General features: G+C 43.5%; 1 protein-coding gene across 1 annotated transcript in view; it reads left to right on the top strand.

Moving 5' to 3' along the window:
• Window positions 1-6,975: 6,975 nt before the first annotated feature.
• Window positions 6,976-19,768, top strand: part of LOC114611097 (protein Aster-B) — a 190,864-nt gene continuing 178,071 nt past the window's right edge. Inside the window, exon 1 of the mRNA XM_028755750.1 lies at window positions 6,976-7,006. The gene's annotated coding sequence lies outside the window, so the exon portion shown is untranslated. The remainder of the gene's footprint in view (window positions 7,007-19,768) is intronic.

Below are 19,768 nucleotides of genomic sequence, written 5' to 3'. Positions count from 1 at the left end.
GCATCCCAGGGAGGTAGCATCGAAGCTGAGAGCTGAAGGAAGTTTAGGGCTGGACTGCTTGTGAATCTGCGGGAACTGCCTATCACCTCACCGGAGCAATGTCGACAACGATCCAGAGTGAGGACGGATGGTGTAGAGTGTATTTGAAAAACACTCAGAAGACCTCTTTATGCTGGGCATGGTGGCGCATGTATGTAATCTCGGTGTTTGAGAGGTAGAGGCTGAAGGATTCATTTAAGGTTGCCATCCTCAGTCAGAAAGGGACTTTGAGGAAAGCCTGGGCAACATAAGACCATGTCTCAGAAACAAACAAAAACAAACAAACAAACAAACAAACAATAAGACAGAGAAACCAGAAGAAAGTGTCAGACTAGAATCAGATGTTAGAAAACACAGTGGCGGAGACTGAAGAAGCCCATTCTCCAGGTGATAGTGCTTTCTGAGCTTAACCTCTAGGTTTTCTCCTCTTTCCCTGCTCCCCCTGACAGCCCTTTTTGCATGTTCTCTTCTCCTTGTCCTTTGTACATTGGTGTTTGGTGAGATTCCAGCCTAAGTCACCCTTTCTTCTCTCTGAGCATCTCCCTGGCAGGGTACAGCGAATCCACTCGATAAAGGTTAATTGATTCTATTTTCAGTTCTGTAGCAACTCTGTCAACTCCCCTCAAACCTAAACTGTGGCCGCACATTTATCTGACCAAGCAAAGGTGGTATGGCATTCTGTGCTCCCTAATGTAGGGTCTATCTTTCTATAACTGTAACCCGAGTCTGGGGGGGGGGTCACTGGGATCGTCTTCAGGCTTGGCAGAATTTGGGTGGCTATGTAGTGAATTTATAAATTCAGTTAAGGAAGGCAACTGTTGACCAAGAGTTAATATGTCTCCTGTTCTTAAGGATTCATAAGTAAAGTTGTAGAACTCAGCAAGCTGTCAGGAAGTCTCTGTTACATTTTGTTTCGATTAATTGCTCATTGTCCGACGGTTTCAAGGTTTGCAGGCATCCTCATCAGCCACCGTTGGTTTTTCCTTAAGGGTTTCTCGCTGTCATGGATTTTGACAACAAAGCCCTTTGTAGCTGAGAAAATTACTGAAAGAAATGAGGCCAGAGACATGCACAGCCCTCCAGATAATTTGATAATCTCTCAACCCTGCTCTGTGACTAATAAGTACACTCTTAGTATAATGGAATCATTTACCCTGGGTGCTAGAAGGACATGGGATATCTTAGTCAGGCAAGAGGGGCTCACAGATGAAAAGACACAGGTACATTAGGTCGTTTCTCCATAGCAGTTAGGGGAGGAGCTGTGAAGATTGCTAACCTGTCAGTCACTCTAGGTTGACCTATGGAATGTATCACCGTTCTCTCCTTTTTATTTCTATGATTTATAATTTGTTGGTATGTTAAAAAGCCATCTCTATCAAATCTCAGAACAGTAAAACATACATGATTAAGGTACTTGGGTAAGCACGGGACCTGAGCTTGTATCCCCAAACACACATGTAAAAGCCGGATGTGGTGGAGTGTACGTATAATACCAGTGCTGTGAGTTGGAGTCAAGAGCCTCTGGGAGCTCTCTGGATAGCCAGGCTCCCTGAAATAGAGAATGCCAGGGTCAGAGAGAAACCCTGTCTCAAAAGCAATGTGGAGATCAACAGAGGAAGACATGTACCCACACCAAACACCGGCCTTGACATGGGCCTGCAGGTGCCACGGAAATTCAGGAGAGGCGTGGGCAGAAGTTCGAAGTCTTTCATGAAACTCTGCTTCAGTGGCAGCTGTCGTCTGAGGCCCTGATGGGGGCTAGAGTATTCAGTTGTAAGCTCACATGGCTGACACATGAGACTGGCCCTGACCAGTCACATTCTGCCCCAAATGGACCTTTCCATATGGTTGTCTGAGGCCCTAATAACATGGCAGCTGTCTTAATCAGAACTCTCTCTCTCTCTCTCTCTCTCTCTCTCTCTCTCTCTCTCTCTCTGTGTGTGTGTGTGTGTGTGTGTGTGTGTTGGGGGGTTGTTAGAGCCTTATCTCAGAGGTCACACTGTCCTATTTCCATTACATCTTGTGGTGACAGAGGTCAACTCCCATTTGTTATGGAGAAAGACTATATAGGAGTTAATTATCAGGAGGATGGGGACTCTGGGACAGTCTCTCTAGTGACCTAGCACATTTGGCAAGCACCACAGCCAAGACTCTTTCTGCCTTTGCGTAGGATAGACCTACACAACCTCTGAATACTTCCTATCTTCATCAGGTTCCTTCCCTTTCCAGTACAAAGTCCATGCAACTGTCTGAAGCACAGCCCTGATGAGTTCATCCTTATTATTTTGTCCTCTGATGTTTTATAGAGAGTCTGTGTTTCTTGTTGTTAAGATGACCATAAATTTATAATACAATCAAGAACGAGGTCAAGAATGAAATGGGCGGGTTTTTAGCAATCACACATAAATCAGAGATGTAAATTAATACTGTCTCATGAAAACTAAGGAATTATGACCTTCTTTCTGGCTATCAGTTAAGAAGTAGCACATTTTTCTATCTTTTGGTATTTTAAATGCTGACAAGCACTGTCTCTTTTAGAATATTTTGTCTTACTAATAGGTTTGATAGTCCTTCTGTTTAATACAATGTCACCATCTTGTGTTTCTTAAACATGACCAAATTTTCATCTGTTCTTGGCTTTGCATAGTTTTTTTTTTTTCCTGATGGACTAGCTTCTCCACTCCATAGCTTGTGATCTTAAAAGCTGCATCACCAAAAGTTCCTCTCCAGCATAAGTGACAACTCACAAAAGCTCCCTGACTTACAGACAGCTCTGCCAAAAACCTCTCCTCTCCTGCAACAATTGTTTACTGCTTATACAACCCAGTGGAGGAGCCTTGTATATTTCTGAGCTTCCTGAGTCCTGTAGGTTTCATGAGCTTTCTAATCCTCATGAGTTTCCTTAGTTTCTCTAGTTTCAAGAGTCTTTTTTGACCTTCCAAGGAATAATTCAATTCGGTGGGAATAATTACACAGAAGAAACTTATTTCTTTATGGTTCTGGAAGCTAAGGAAATCAAGATCAAAGTACCCACAGGTTTTATGTCCAGCAGATCCCTGTTTTGTTTTGCTTTGTTTTTGGTGTGCGTGCATGCATACATTCACATGTGTGTTTATTTATTTTTAATCAATTGATTATTTTATTTATTTATATTTCAAATGTTGTCCCCCTTCCCTGCCTTGTTTTGTTTTTAAGATTGTGTTAGTTTTTTGGTAAAAGCATATAATTGGTAATTATGGCCTTAAGGCTGAGATGAACCATGATTTATGGTTCATCAGAGCCATGGCCATAAGAAGGTTTTATAGCCATAAAGTATGTGAAGCCTCAAACAAAGCCATTCAAAGTTTACCAAATTCTACCTCCAAGAGTGACTGTTATAGGGTTGCTGAGGACCAGGTGTTTGAACCTACAGTAACATAGTGGGTAGTGTTGATGTCAGGTGTAAGCCCCTTTGTCATAAAGAAAAAAATAAAATTAAATTAAGTTAAATAGATACTCATCGCCGGGCAGTGATGGCACACGCCTTTAATCCCAGCACTTGGGAGGTAGAGGCAGGTGGATTTCCGAGTTCGAGAGTTCGAGGCCAGCCTGGTCTACAGAGTAAGTTCCAGGACAGCCAGGACTACACAGAGAAACCCTGTCTCAAAAAACCAACCCACCCCCCAAAAAAATAGATACTCATCAGGGAACTATGCTCCTAAGTCATTCTGATGAAGCAGAGTTTCCTTATATGGTTCCCCAAACCAAAGATACTAAAGATTTTCTAGAAGGTCAAGCTAGAAAACAAAGAAAATGCATGATAAAGTTTAAGTTCATGTAGGTTCATATAGTTGTGTATCAGTGATTTATAATTAAATGCCTCAGAGCTGCAATTTTTATTTAAAAAAAAAAAAAAAGATTCAGCACAAGCCAAATCAGGACCTTGGCATATTTTCTGGTTTCAATTTGAGGACTTTAAAACTAGACTGTAACCTTTGGAGATTTATATTCAGTACTGACAGATAAACACTCATTCAAATGTCATCCTGGTTCACTATTTATTTGGGAAAAGACTTGGGTTGCTGAGGACCAAACTCAGAGCCTCACATATGCCTGGCAAGTGCATAACTGCTGAGCTACATCACCATAGCGAAGAAATGGTATTTGTGTGTTTTCTTCGTGGTAACCAAAAGAGCCCCATTAGTCTAATGGAGCCTTTCTCACCCTGTGGGTTGCAACCCCTTCGGATCCCAAATAATCCTTTCACAGGGATAGCAAAATCAGATATTCTGCACATCAGATATTTCTTTATTTCTTTATTTCTTTATATCATTAAGGTTTGTAACAGTAGCAAAATTACAGTTATGAAGTAGCAACAAGAATGATTATATGGTTAGGGGGTCACCACAACATGGGGAACTGTATAAAAGGGTCTCGGCATTAGGAAGGTTGAGAACCACTGGTCTAATGAAAAACAGGTAGATTGGAAACTAAGCATGTGGTGTTCGGCGGACTGAGCACCAACCTCTAAGCAGGGGTTCTTCCCAGATACAACCTTACTGGCTGCTTGGAACATTGTAATTAAAAGCAAGATGGTGAGATGGCTCTGTGTAAAGGCATTTGCCACCAAACCTGATGACCTGAGTTTGATTCTTGGGACCCACACAGTAGGAGATAATCAACTCCCATAAGCTGTTCTGTGACTTCTATACCTATATTGTGACATACACACTACACACACACACACACACACACACACACACACACACACGAACATTGTATCAACCAGAGAGGAAAAGTTCTGCTGTCACATGGCAGACGGGTGGATGAAGCAGGCAGGAAGGCTGAGGAATTTCTGTAGTTTCCTTTTCATACCTGCATGAATGCCACACGTGGGCGGAGCCCTTGTGATCTCATTCATTCCCTAAAGCATCCATTTTACTGTGGCCATTAAGTTTCAACATGGATTTTAGAGGGAAAAGAATTCAGACCATACAACCCTCTCTAGAAGTTTATAATCCCTTGAAAATAGGACCAGATCATCTCCATTTAGTGAGAATCTTGGTGAGAGTCCCATGGACCACCAAACAGTGTAGGTCCTTAGGAAGGTTTAGCTTAATTTTTCTGTAAAGATCATATTGGTTTCCATATAAGGAAAGACACCTCTTTGCTAAAACCCAAAATTAAATTAAAAAAATTTTTAGAAATGCATAGAGAAAAACAATGGAAATAATAAATAGAGTAGCGTGTAACTCTTTTTTGTTTGTTTGTTTGTTTTTGTTTTTTTGTTTTTTGAGACAGGGTTTCTCTGTATAGCCCTGGCTGTCCTGGTACTCACTCTGTAGACCAGGCTGGCCTCGAACTCAGAAATCCGCCTGCCTCTGCCTCCCAAGAGCTGGGATTAAGTGTGCCACCACCGCCCAGCTGAGTAGCGTGTATCTCAATTTACTGTCACTACAACCCAGGAGCAGTGATCAGCTCCCCTTGAGAAAAGAGGTATTGGAAGGGCTGGATTTCCCATTGTCACAGCAAAGAGGTAACAGAGTAGGGACTCACAACCCTGTGTAGCCTGGCTCTGCCCTCCAGAACAATCCTAGTGTTTCTGCTCCCTGCTTCAGTCCACCCATTATCTGTCTTTCCACTAATCCTATGATTTCAGTGGCTGGAATTTTCCAAATTCAGAATTTCAGAATGCCGACCTCCAGCTTTGAAGAAGAAAGGTAGCTTTTCTACTCTAGCTCTTTTATTGAATGTATTTAAGGCATACAACGTGTATGTGTATGTGTGTGTGTGTCTGTGTCTGTGTCTGTGTGTGTGTGTATTTTTAATGTAGTCTCACATCTGCTAACCAAGTGCTCTACACTAAGTTACATTCCCAGTCCCCCTCGCGTGGTTTTTAAAGCCTTTCTATTGTTAAGTAAAAAGTAGACACAGGAAATGACACACAAGAAACAAAGTTGCCAGCCCTGTCCGAAGCCCCCCCCCACCCCACCCCCAACCTGTTCTAGTCACAGCTTCCTACACTCCACGAAAGGGATGCTTCTCTTTACCAGGTAATGATTTCCTTATTTGTCTTTAGCCTCCACTGTGACTGTCAATGCTTTTGTGTAGTCGTCCCCTTTAAATAGAAAATCAACACATCTCCCCAGTCCCTTGTATGTCCTCTGGCTTATCCCGTAACCTTTTCTTTGAGTTACACAAACATAGGAGCACATTCTGTGCCGTGTCTCAGTGTGGACTCTGCAGGTCACGTTCTCCTGTTCTCTGCCCTGTTTGTCTCCTGCAAATTGATTGCTAGAAGCAGAAGGTGGATCTTTTCAGCAAGCTTGTGGGAGGATGCTGTGCTCTCTCACCAGGAAGCACACCCTGTCTGCTTTGTCTCTGTTTTGTAATGTGAGTGGTCTTTGGAAGTCTCGATTGTTAGCTTAACTGAAAGTTGCAAAGTGGTGATGGTCCGTAGTTACTTTGTTAGAATACCTTTCAAAGGAGCTGCTTTGTCTCAACTACTATGGACCAAGTATGTAGTCAGCACAAGAAAGCAACCAATTTTTTTTCAATTAGTTGATTTAAAAAAACAAAACCTGTGTTTCGTTTTTGATAGTTTTGCTCTGGAGCCCATGCTGACCTCAGACTCTCAGTATGCCTTCTCAGCTTCTTGAGTGCTGAAAATCTTACATCTCATCCCAAAGTTCAGTAACTCAGAGCCAAAGAAGTTAAGTAACAGACCTCAAACCACACAACATTGAGAGTCACAGGGGTTAATTCACTAAACCATGATCACAGGGTACATTGGTAATAGAGATTGAGTTAGCTGGGTGATCTCCTGTCTTCCACATGCATTTGACTCTTTCAGGAACAGAGCCCAAGACTTGGAACCAAAAATCGTTCACAAGAAAAAGAACAGCAGATCTCCAAAACATTGTTCATCTTCCCCAGTCCCAGCTCTTTGTCTTCACTTCCCTGCCTTGCAGCCTGGCTAGACTCATTGGTAAGGGATGGAGAGCCTGTATCATCTGCATTTCTCCAGTGTGGATGCTTTGCTTGGTGTCAGGGAGGAAGGGGGCTGTACCTCTGTGGTTGTGTTGTTAGACTCTGGCCATCACAGTGCACCCTCCTGCCAAGTTTTGCCCTGTTCTCAGCAGGACAGTAGGAACTCAGCTCAGAGTTGAAAGCTCCAGCGGCTCATCTACGTGAGCCGGAGCCAAGAAACCCCTCTCCATTGCAGTAACGTGGGAGGGGCAGAGTTTAACAGAAGAAGTCAGGGTAAGAGATAATGGTAGAAATGGCGATGTGGTAGGAAAAAGAGGAAAATGTATTATAGTCTTCTAAATGTTCCCTCTCCCTCTCCCTCTCCCTCTCCCTCTCCCTCTCCCTCTCCCTCTCCCTCTGTGTGTGTGTGTGTGTGTGTGTGAGAGAGAGAGAGAGAGAGAGAGAACCACCTTTAGACCCTCTGTTTGCGCCCCTTCACTCTCATGGCAGATGACCTCAGACCCACCTCCTTCTCCTCTTGCAGCTGTCCCTGCTCTCTTCCCCACAAGAGTTTTTGAAAGGCCAGTGGGAGATATGCACATGCTATTTTGTACAGGGATGCAAAGTCCAACCAACTTGATTCAGAGCCCCAAGGACAGGGATGGTGACTCTGGTCTATGCTTGAAGCACACTGTTGCGGTTACCCTGGAGGGCTAAGGATGGTTGCGTGGGTAGGACTCTTAGGAGCGAAATGAAACTTTATAGCAGTGGATATTGCTTACACCAGTATCTTTGTGCTAAGAGACCTCAATCGGCTGATCACCCAAGCCCTTGCTCATTGTCAGAAGAGTCTTGAAGACTCTTCTGTACCGGTATAGATTGTATTATACACAAGAAACTATAGCATAGTTTTTTTTAAAATTCATGATTGCAAAATCGATTTACCACATTGGGGCCAGAATATCATAGAAACAAAATAATAGAATACACAACAGGCCAGACGGATTGCATGAGAATGTGAGTGTTTCACTAAATTCTTTGGGCATTGTGTGTGTGTGTGTGTGTGTGCATTAGCATCAGGATGTACCCTAGTTGTATTGTGTTTTAGATCAAGGCTTGCAGTCAAACACTGAGCAGCATTGCTTTGTACAAAGTCTTTTTTTTTCTTTTTTCGAGACAGGGTTTCTCTGTGTAGCCTTGGCTGTCCTGGAACTCACTCTGTAGACCAGGCTGGCCTCGAACTCAGAAATCCGCCTGCCTCTGCCTCCCAAGTGCTGGGATTAAAGGCATGTGCCACCACCGCCCGGCTCAAGGTTTTTATTTATTTATTACATGTTCGTACACTGTAGCTGTCTTCAAACACCCCATAGGAGGGCATCAGATCTCATTGTAGATGGTTGTGAGCCACGATGTGGTTGCTGGGAATTGAACTCAGGACCTCTGGAAGAGCAGTCGGTGCTCTTAACCACTGAGCCATCTCACTAGCCCCTTTGTACAAAGTCTTAGGGGTACGGATGATGATACAGTCCAGCAGGCAAAGACCTGTCATCAAGTCTGAGCACGTGAGTTCAGTCTGACCTACACACACAAACACACACGTGCAGAAATAAATGTAATAAAAATAAAGTTGTAGGAATCAAAGTTTGGATTCCCTGCAGTCTGTGCTGCTGTGTAGCTGTGTGCTTAGTTTTAGTCTCTCTGACTGAGCCTTCCTTTCCTAGTCTGTGGAGTGAATGAATGGAATCGATTGAGACCAGAACGATGAGTTAATAAGCTCCTTCTAGGCCCTTGGTTCCATAATGTTTAAGGTGAGTAAGAACTCGACATCCCTCAGAGGGTTTTCAGTGGAAGAGATGATCTCTCTCCAAAGTAATCAATCACGCTTGCAGAAATGCACTAGTATTTCCCATTAAAAAGTATGCTTTCCTTAAGCCTCAACTCATTCATTCATTAAGTATGTACTGATGTAACAGACACTGGTCCTGATGCTAGGGAGTCCACTATGGGATAAAACCTGTAATGTCTCTACCTTGAAGCTTCCTGTTGTAATGCCCCTCCTTCTCCCAACGTATCAAGAAACATCCTACACACACAAGAGGAGAATTATAGCTGTTTTTTTTTTAAAATCACTGGTTTGTGTCCTCATGTTTTCAACTCCATGCAGTGGAGATATATCCATGGAACGTCAACAATGTGACACTTGAAGGGGTCTTTTGTGCTCAGAAAGTGACCTGACCTGAAAATCCCAAGCCATTGGACATATAAGCATTCCAGACTGCAAATTATTATTTTCTTTAAATAGCCTCTCCCTCCATCGCCTGGAGCTACTGAAAGTACAGGTCTGTCACTGGAAAGCTATTCACATTCACTCTAAAAGTGTCCTTTTCAGAGCCGGGCGGTGGTGGCGCACGCCTTTAATCCCAGCACTTGGGAGGCAGAGGCAGGCGGATTTCTGAGTTCGAGAGTTCGAGACTAGCCTGGTCTACAGAGTGAGTTCCAGGACAGCAAGGGCTACACAGAGAAACCCTGTCTCGAAAAGTGTCCTTTTTCAGATTCTCGATATACTGATCTACTGTCAGAAAAGCGGGTGACAATCACTCTCTGGGGACTTTAGGAATAGGGTGACACCCTCCTGGCCTGCAGACCTAGAAATGTCTGGAAAAGGGTAATGGCCTTTGAAATCTGAGTTTGGCTCTGAGGATCTCAAACTGAACTCCGGAGGAAGCATGGGTGCAGAGGCATCTGGGGTCATCCTGGCCAGCAGAGGGCAGTAAGAACCCATTTTCTACACCACCAGGTATCAGGCCCTTTCTGTGACGTCTGGGCCATTGTCAACAAGACTGGTGGCTTACAATCTTTTGCACACTTGTTGGAATGAACCAGAGCCCCCAGAATGACAGGGAAATAAGAAAGCTGACACAAGCACCTCCTTCTCAGCTTTTGAAATTAAACATGCAGGTGTGTTGTCATATTTAATGTGTGTTGAAGGGACACTGGTACATCAAGGTTTGGACTAGATTCTGGGAACAGAGCCTTCCAGAAAGCAGAACCTTCGCCTTCTGGAGAGCCCACGTCTGGATTCTTCCACAGGCAACAGACAAATGGTTTGTTGTGCCCTCAGGTGACTCCACATGGTCCTGACCCATGAGGGTATTTCATGAGGTGCAAAGTCTAGAAGTTAGGGTTGTTATCTTGCTCAGGTGATGGAACTCGAGGAGGTGGCCTTTGGTGTCAAGGCTGTAAGAAATATCACACATGAATCTTTCCTATCAAATGCTATTACAACTTGGGTTTAGGACAAAGAAGAATTAAAACCTTGGTTTTTCCCTCTTCACCTTATAAAAGACTTGAAAAATGTTTTAATCTGCTTCATCCAGTGAAACTTTCGTTTACTTAAATTCCCCTACGCTGTTCTGATGGCTGGAAGTTTTTTCCTCCTTGGAGCAGAGAGTCATTTTCCCTTTCCTCCATTTCCAATTCCTCTCATATTAGCCAATCTAATAAGACTGTGAATTCACGCTCCAGCCAATGGGGAGAAGACACACTCCTCATCCTCCGTAGAATTCAAAACCAAGTGCATGTCCTGTCTTAAGTGGTTTATGTTGGTAATTAGGCAGCTCCGTGGCAAGCCCAAGAGGCCCGGCGACTACGTCATCACTAGCTGTAGAGGTGACACATTTCCGCTGTTGCCTCACGTCACATGTCCTTCTCTTGTGCGCACGCATGCGCGTGCTAGATCCCCTGATAAAAGACCCCCACCCCGGTCCTCCCCCTTCCCTCCACCCAGAGGCTGCTGGTGTTGCCCTTGCCCCTTCCCTGAATAAACCTCTCACCATGTGAGACCTGTCACGTGGTATGACTTCGTGGATTCCGCTGCATAGATCCGACAGTTTATACTTGCTCTTCAGGGCACACCCTCTTGATAAGGAGTAAGAATTGCCTTGTTAAGACTCTTCAGTTGGAGCCGGGCGGTGGTGGCGCACGCCTTTAATCCCAGCACTTGGGAGGCAGAGACAGGCGGATTTCTGAGTTTGAGAGTTTGAGGCTAGCCTGGTCTACAGAGTGAGTTCCAGGACAGTCAGGGCTACACAGAGAAACCCTGTCTCAAACAAACAAACAAACAAACAAAAACAACAACAAAAAGACTCTTCAGTTGGAATGGTGGTCTCTTTGTGACTCTAAATTTAGTTCAACTACAGATAAACTTTGGAAAAGTGTCAGGGACTGGTGCTGTAGCTTCCTGTGGAATCCGGAGCCAAGAGTCTCTGTTCATTAGATCAGCTTAGAGGACCGGGTCCTCCATTTTAAACCCATTTTTCCCAGTGTCTTTTTGATATTAAACCTGTCCCCACCCCCAGAACGCCAGGAATAATAATGGGAAGCATTAAAACTGCAGGAAACAATTGGGATTTTGCTGGCACTGTGTGGTGTCTTTATACACAGTTTTTCATTTCTATGGAAGCTATCATCATTTGTGTAGCTTGAGGTCTAGGCTATGCTAAAATCAGTATTGCAGTACTTTATCTGGAGGGCAGAAGTAGATGACACCTAAGGTGACTAAGGACTCCCTGCCCCTCCAAAAGCCAAGACCAAGGCTTTGGTAACTAAGAAAGCTGTGCTGCAAGACAGCTACACACATAACCAAAAAATCTTCCCTATGTCACTGCCCTCTGCAACCTAGCGAGACAGTGGGGCTCTGGGAGAAGCCCAAGCAGCCTTGGAAGAGTATATAAGGAGAAAAAATCTTGGCCACCCTGCTGGCCTTGAGTCCTCTGGCTACTCTGTGTGCCATGCAGGAGATGGAAGACAACTGCATCCTGTGTTTATTCTGAAGATCAAGGCCGATAAGCAAGACTGTGAAGAAGTTCTAAGGCCCTGTTGTCTCTAAAGTCAATGACCCAGTCAAGCCCAAAGGGGAGAAGAAACTGTATGTTCCACAGGTTCCTGACTATGATGCTGCAGGTTTGACAATAAAATTAGGAGCTTCTGAGATGAGTCCACGGAATAGTTGAGTGTGTGAAAGAGTGTATCTCACTGTTTTCTAAAGAAAGAGCAGCCTGTGGAAGCCCACTTCTTTACATTCCCAGAGCCCAGAGAGGTGTCACTTAATACACATTTTGTTTGGTGAGGCCACCCATGAGCTCCAACAATGAAAGCTCTGAGCAACCGGGAATGACCAAAGTCCTCCAGGACACAAAGGACTCTAGGACGATGATGCCAATGGTCTTTGCACTGTATCGATTTTCCCTCCTGACACTCTTGTGGACCTTTAAGGTTTTTGTGATTTCCTTAGTCAGGCCTTTGAAACTGAAGCCCTCTAGCAACTGACAATAGAAACTTCTTCTGCCCTCCAGATAAAGTTCAATATTTATTGTTTCAGAAACCAGATATAACATGGCAAAGACTGCATAGGTCTGGGTGGCTTTGATTTTGTTGGTGTTTGACCTTAGGCTGTATAGATTGGTGTTAATACCAAGAATCAGAAAAAAAGTGAAATGTGATTACCTAGTGTGGTGCTTTGGCACTTTTAAGGCAATAAACTTCTCAGAACTGGAATTAAGGCCTGCATTCCCAGCCCATTGTCATTTTGCCCCATAACTGCTGGTGAAGTGCCTTGGGTAATTGTGGTGATTCCAGAAGGGTGGACCTGCCTAGGAATCCTGCCTTTGCTCTAACCATGGGACCAATGCAAGGTACATGATTTCGCTGATGTGTTTTCATGGCTATAATCTGACTATAATCTGGCTGTAATCTGACATCACAAGTCTCCTACTTTATTGAGGTGATATAAAAATCACAACAGTAATGTCTCTATTAGTGTTTTCATTCCAAAGGGATGGGGAGGTGGGGATGGATGCATATTATGGATAGACAGATAGACAGATACATAATACATACATATGTACATACATGCATGCATACATAGTATAGATATTTGCATAGATAGATACATAGCTATAGAGATACATACATAGATAGCAGATGTGTGTTTTTACTGCAGTAGCTGTGTCTTGTTGAGCTCATCTAACTCTGAAGTATCCCATTTGTACTCCCCAATACTTGCATTTCTCAGCAGATGCTCTTCTGACTTTATTTATTTTGTTGCCTGACATATCTCACCCTCACACCCAGACAAGGGTTTTTAAGAATGAAATCCTGATAGTCACTTGTTTATTTTTCTTTGTTTTTTTAAAAAGAAGCTCATTGTCTGGGCCCCTGGAAGTCCAGCTACTAAAACACAGAGTAATTACCTGCTGGTAGATCAGAAGGCACGAAGGCACAGCTGCTTGGATCTCTGTGACCTTTGCCTGTATCAAGCATTGTGTCCCTGAGATTCTGAGCACATAACTGTGAGAAGTAGGGATAAGCCTTCCCAGACAGAATTCAACAAAGCAAAACAGACAGGGCCGTGGTTTGCTGATACAGCATTTGGCTCTTTTAGCATGTGGAAGGCTTTGGATCTAATTCCCAGCACCATAAAAACAGACAGACAGACAGGCAGACAGATACAGCAAACAGACCCATGCAAAGGTCTTTAAAGAGATTCTGGTATTCTCCCTAAAAGCTGTTGAGTGGTTTACATACATTTAAATAGCTAAGAATTATTGTTCAGAGATACAATTCAGAAGATCCAGAAAGAGTTTACTCTCACCACCCATGGCCTTCCCTCTAGACCCTCTCAAACTTGTCTGATCTGAAGCAGCTCTGGGAGATAATAGCTGGAAAGATCATGAAGTCAGAGACCAGACCCTGGGGACACAGAAGATGGAAGGTTTGGGGATTAAAAAAAAAAAGGAACTCACAAAAGCAAAGGAAGGTTGTGGGTGGGGTGGGAAATCTTTCTGAATAGTGGGGAGAAAGAAATGAAGGTGATATTGAGGAATGAGCATGTTAGGGAGGATAGGAGGAGGAGGAGGAGGAGGAGGAAGAGGAGGAGGAGGAGGAAGAAGAGGAAGAAGAAGAGGAGGAAGAAGAAGAGGAAGAGAAGGAAAAGTCCAGTCACCCAGAGAGACACTGCATTCACCACAAAATCACCTGTGCTCAAATTTCCCACCAGTGCTCCACCTGGGAACAATGACAAGAGAGTCCCAGTACCAGGTGAGCCCCAGACCCAAGGCCAGCCTGCCGCTCTTGCCGGTGCCACTGGACCATGGCAGCTGTGGCCTACATCAGAGTAGCCACCACTCGTCTTCTACAAAGACAGAACAGTTCGTGCTTACCTGGAATTGAGAAGGGCAAAGAAGACCTAGGAGTAGATACTGGCAAGGAAAATAACAGATCATACTGTACTATGAAGGAGGCTGAGGTGCCAGAACAAGAATAGAGAACATGTGCTTCGATATCATAAGCGAGGTCCTTGTTCTGCTCCTTAGTTACTGAGTGGCTTCCAGGCAAGGCTTAACTTTCCTGCTCATAAGACTCTATCCCACTCATCCCAGTCTTCATGTCCACCTTACAGTTTGTTGAGAAAGCTAATGGAAGCCCTATAGTGTCTTTTGTTCCTGTTCTGGCTATCCCACTGCCTGGGATTTAAATAAACTTAAACAGCTTGTATCTTTTATGTGCTCACCGAAGGCCCAGTACCTACCCTGGTATATGTCATGTAGCAGTTATGCTAAACATCTGTAGCCAATATTTAATAGTGAAACCCATAAAGAAGACGATGACTTTTGATGTCTGGATTTGCTGTCTAGGTTCGTGGTGGCGAGTGTAAGTGTGCTGTCACTGACTTAACTTGTGACCCTTCAGAGACTCAGACACACTCAGGGGACCATGTGTATGCACATCCTTAATTTATCATTTTCAGATAAGAAATGAGTTTGATTTTGATATTTTTAGGGTAAGCATTCTATTATGGTAAGAACAATTATTATCAACAAATGAAGCTAAGAATACTACCATACTACCTAATACAATATAGAAAAGTATTATGTAGATAGACGCATATATATGTTTTCATGTTTTATGCATATACCATATATACATAGATACCATTTATGCATATGCCATATATACATAGATACCCAATGTTGTAAATACATATATGTGTGTGTATGTACATTTTCAGCGCATATATTCAAAAGTAACCATTAACTGTTTAAATAAATAGCAAATATAACAGTGTTAAATAACCATGTTGTTTCTTAAATTAAAAAATTATGTGTGTACACATATGCACATGTGCCCAAACTCACACAGATGTGCAAATGTCATACAACAGCTGTGGAAATCAGAGAACATGACTTAGGAGTCAGTTTACCTTCCATCTTTCTGAAGCGGAGTCCCTCTTATTTCTGATGCTACACTGTATACTCCAGGCTCACTGGGCTGTGAACTTCTGAGTGATTCTCCAGTTTCTGCCTCCCATCTCACATCTGGAGTACAGGGATTACAGATGCATAGTAGTACATCTGGCTTTTTATATGGAAACCAGGGGTTGAACTTGGGTGGTCAGGCTTGTGCAGCAAGCACTATTGCCCACTGAACCATCTCCTCTGTCTTCATAGTTTATTTTACTATTTTGTTGTTTAATGTGGTTGGTGCCAACTTTTCCTTGTTACATGAGTATCGTGTTTTCCTTAATAAATAGTAATCATTACTAAAGAAGAATTAAAATAATTTTCAGGTGTGTAAGACCCGAGTGTGTGACGTTTTAACAGCTGTAAAGTGGTTAAGTTTCATGGCACACTGTGATGTTCTGAATAGGAATGGTCCCCATAGACTCATGTGTTTGAATGTTTGGCCATAGGGAATGGCACTATTAGGAAGTACGGTCTTATTGGAGTGGGCGTGGCTTTGTTGGAAGAACTGTGCCACTGTGACTTTGAGGTCTCCTATGCTCAAGGTATACCCAGTGTGGCACACAGTTGCCTTCTGCTGCATTCAGATAAAGATCTAGAACTCTCAGCTCCTTCTCCAGCACCATGTCTGCCTGCAGGCTGCCATGTTTCCTGCCATGGTGATAACGGACTAAACCTCTGGAACTGTAAGCCAGCATCAATTAAATGGTTTCCATTATAAGAGTTGCCTTGGCCATGGTGTCTCTTCACAGCAATAAAATCTTAACTAAGGTGCACATGAAATTTTTGAAAATTTTTAATGAGCTATAGAGTAGGCCTAGAGAAGTGTTTTGACCAAGTCACAGTCACAAATATTGAGCTAGGGTTATATACAGGTGGCACTAACTCCTCATTGCCTGCTCCTCCAGAAGGCACAGCTCTTAGGAACGGGTTTATATGGCCCAAAGGAATTAATTACATCTTCATAGCTGGAACTACATGTTGCCTTCCAAAAGTTTTGTGTTGTGACATAAAAACTCAACTCTTGGAACAAACTATTTTCTCCAAAACTTTGTCTGATTTCATGTTTAAAGCCAAGAACCTCCAAGGACCCACGTAGAGTTTCTTTTTAATACATCCTAAGTGCTGTTTTTAGAAATGGAGCCACCTTGCCCTTTCGTACTGTCTCCCCGGAATGGAGGCCGGACCACATCACAGTCTTGCTTGAGATCCCCTAGTTCTGATCCTTCACCTTTGCTGGAAACTGGGACACATGTGCCAAAGCATCAAAGAAAGGACTTTTCCTCCCTCCCACCATCATCCCCTTCATGTCTCAGAAATGTTGGGAAGCGTTTTCTACCCAGATAATAGAAACCTCTGTAGGCTTTGAGCGTCCTGTGTGTGCCTCATTATATTCATGACAGTGCCAGAGAATATGTCTCAGGTAGAACGCTGCTCAGCTAATGTCTAGAGACATATTTGTAGGACAGAGAAACACAGTGGGGCATATCCTCATCAACTCAGGGACCATTCTCCTGACCTGTTTCATTTTCTTCTTCTTCTGAAATTAAGAAATGAGTTTAGAATTTAGTTTTTCTGTTGAGTGTGTGGGAAGGGTTAAAAGTCACAAAGGAGGTCCGCCTTTCCTTTGCTTCCCTCTCAAGTTCTTTGGAGCACAACAGGATGAGTGGGTATCCCTTGGATTCTTCAATTTCCTGAAGAATTTATGTTCCCTAAAGAGATGAACTTTCAAAGGCCATCATTGCCCCCTGCCCCCACCCCGGTCCACTCTTGTCAAGGCCGCCAAGAAGAGGGACTGCACAGGGCAAACATCAGCAGGTGACTCATGCTCTTCACTGACGTAGCATGTAGCCTTTGCTCAATTGACCATGGATGATGAGTGTGCAGATAGGCCTGTGTCCTCGGACTACGTGTGAGGAGGTGATTGCTCTGAGAAGACAATACTCCAGTCAGCATCGCTCAGCTTCAAGGTCATGCGATAGAAAAACAAATGACTGTTATTAGCCATACTGGATGAATTCAGAGAAACTTGGAAGAAAGTGTCAGTGGTCATAGGAATTTGTCCTTGTCATCATCATCATCATCACCATCAGCATCAGAACCAACTCTCTTGCTTCTTAAGATGTGGCTCTCCTGTCCTTTTGTGGCCCTGCCACTTCAAATGTGCTTCCTCATTCACTTAATTATCATGTTTCTTCTCTAACCTCCCCTCCTCCTCACTTGAACGGCCACTCATTGAGGATAAGAGTTTTGGTGTCTCAGGCTCATGCTCGCTACTCCATACGCTTGGATGGAAAATGAGCAGAGCTGAGAATGAAGATGGAGATAACGAAGGCATCTCTTAGAAATCATGTCCCACGTGATTAAGGGAGTAGAGCAGGGCTCTTCTCCACGCCAGAATCTTGATGCTTAGAATACTGTAAAATAGAGCTGACGAGATGGCTCAGTGGTTAAGAGCACTCGCTGAGCACTCAGTACATAAGCGTGGGGACCTGGATTAGCATCCCAGCCACCCACATAGACATATGGGCATGGCTGTGCATTTCTGAGCAGAGAGAGGTAGAATCCGGGAGCACCTGGACAGCTAGCTTAGCTCGAACCATGAGCTTCCAGGGTGGTGAAAGACCCATCCTTGAAATAAGGCAGAAAGTGACAATGGAAGACACTAGACACTCAGTGTCCTCCTCTGGTCTTCACATGTGCACACATGGACACCCACAGCCGAATACCCATGCACATTATACCACACCCTGTACATATGTACACCCAAACAAGACAATACGAAAGCAGTGGAAAAATTGCTATGCTTTCTCTCCTATCTGCCTACCCTCTCGAAAGGTATTCTATTGCTAAAATGCATTCAGTGCTGAGGCAGGAGAATCTTGAGTCTTGGTCAGTCTGGAGTATTCTGTCTCCAAAAACAAAACAATCTGGGTATGGCAGTTCATGTTTGCAAATCACAGAATTTAGGAAGCTGAGGCAGGAGGATCACAGCAAGTTGAAGTCCAGGCTACCCAGGTCCTAGAGAAGAATATTTGGATACAAAGCTCCTTGAACAACTTTGCTTCCTGTTAACACCAGACATCCTCAAATAAGACAGCAAAAAGAGAACATGGGATCTGTGTGTGCGGTAGCACACAGAATAAATGAGTGGCCTCCAGCCCATTCATTTGGAATTCCCATGGCTTGCTCAGATCTCATGGATGACTCTGTGTCTTCTTAGTCAGTGTGTAGCTGAACTGGGGCCTATTTGGTCTTGGGATGAAGCCTGGGTCTTGGGATGTATTAACAGTATGCTTCAGGGCCAGTTAGGTCTTCATGAAGTACAGGTTTTATTATGTGGGATGTAGCCTATCATTTACTCTTTGCAGTATTCTTTTTGGGTAAATAATTGTCAATAGGTTCTTAGGTACTCTTTTTAAAGCATGTGTTTCTTTTTTTTTTTCCTTACAACTCCTTGGGTGTTAAAAATATTTTAATGGGATGGAGAGTAAGAACTCAATAGTAAAACATTTATGTAGCACATACAAACACGGGATTTAGTTTCTGTGCCGCCACCCCTGACACACACAGTTATACAGAGAGTGGGCTCTCGCTCTGGCATCTCTTGAAGCATGTCACCTGAACCTGTGTCTACGGAGGTAAACCCTCTGATTCCAGGGTAGAGGAAGAAGGATTAGAAAGCTGCCTATGGCAGACCCAGAAGAAACACACCTTGGCCATACAGGAGAATTGGCAGCTTAAGGCAGTCTCTCCCAAGTCCCTCAGATGTAAATATAAGAGACCAAAAAGCCAGGTTCTCTGCAAGTGTGCAAATGAACAGAGTCTGTCCAGGTGAGGGATTAAACATGCTCAGCAAATGTACAGACCAAGCCTTACATGCAAGAAACAGTTTGCCGACATGTATGTAGTAGTAGCAGTAGCAGTAAATATAAAGCCACTATTATTAATTGGAAGTGCAAAATTCAAATACATATTAAAAAGTTAAGGGGCTGGAGAGATGGCTCAGCAGTAAAGACTGCTCTTCCAGAGGTCCTGAGTTCAATTCCCAGCAACCACATGGTGGCTCACAACCATCTGTAATGGGATCCAATGCCCTCTTCTGGTGTGTCTGAAGACAGCGACAGTGTACTCATATAAATAAACAAAAATCTAAAAAAAAAAAAGTTAAGAAAATGCAACATATAAGACACCTTTGAGTTACAGAATTTAAAATGGCACGCGAATGCAACTGCATGTGTATGATCAGAAAAAAAGGATTTATTCATAGCTTTCCTGCTAGCCGTTGCTTAATTGACTAATTTTTGTTGTGTTTTGTTGGCAAAACAGTGCCTTTGGGGGATGCTTTCCATGTATTCTACTAAAATAGTCATGCTACTTTTTGGCCCCATAGGCATCATGGGAGATCAAGATATTATGCATACACCCTTAGCCTTCGTGTAAACCCACTCATCAGCTACTCCTGTACTCAGCTGAGGGCT

This window comes from Grammomys surdaster, unplaced genomic scaffold (assembly GCF_004785775.1).
Source record: "Grammomys surdaster isolate TR1022 unplaced genomic scaffold, NIH_TR_1.0 126086, whole genome shotgun sequence".
NCBI classification, from domain to species: Eukaryota; Metazoa; Chordata; class Mammalia; order Rodentia; family Muridae; genus Grammomys; species Grammomys surdaster.
This window is presented reverse-complemented; position numbering and strand designations above follow the sequence as displayed.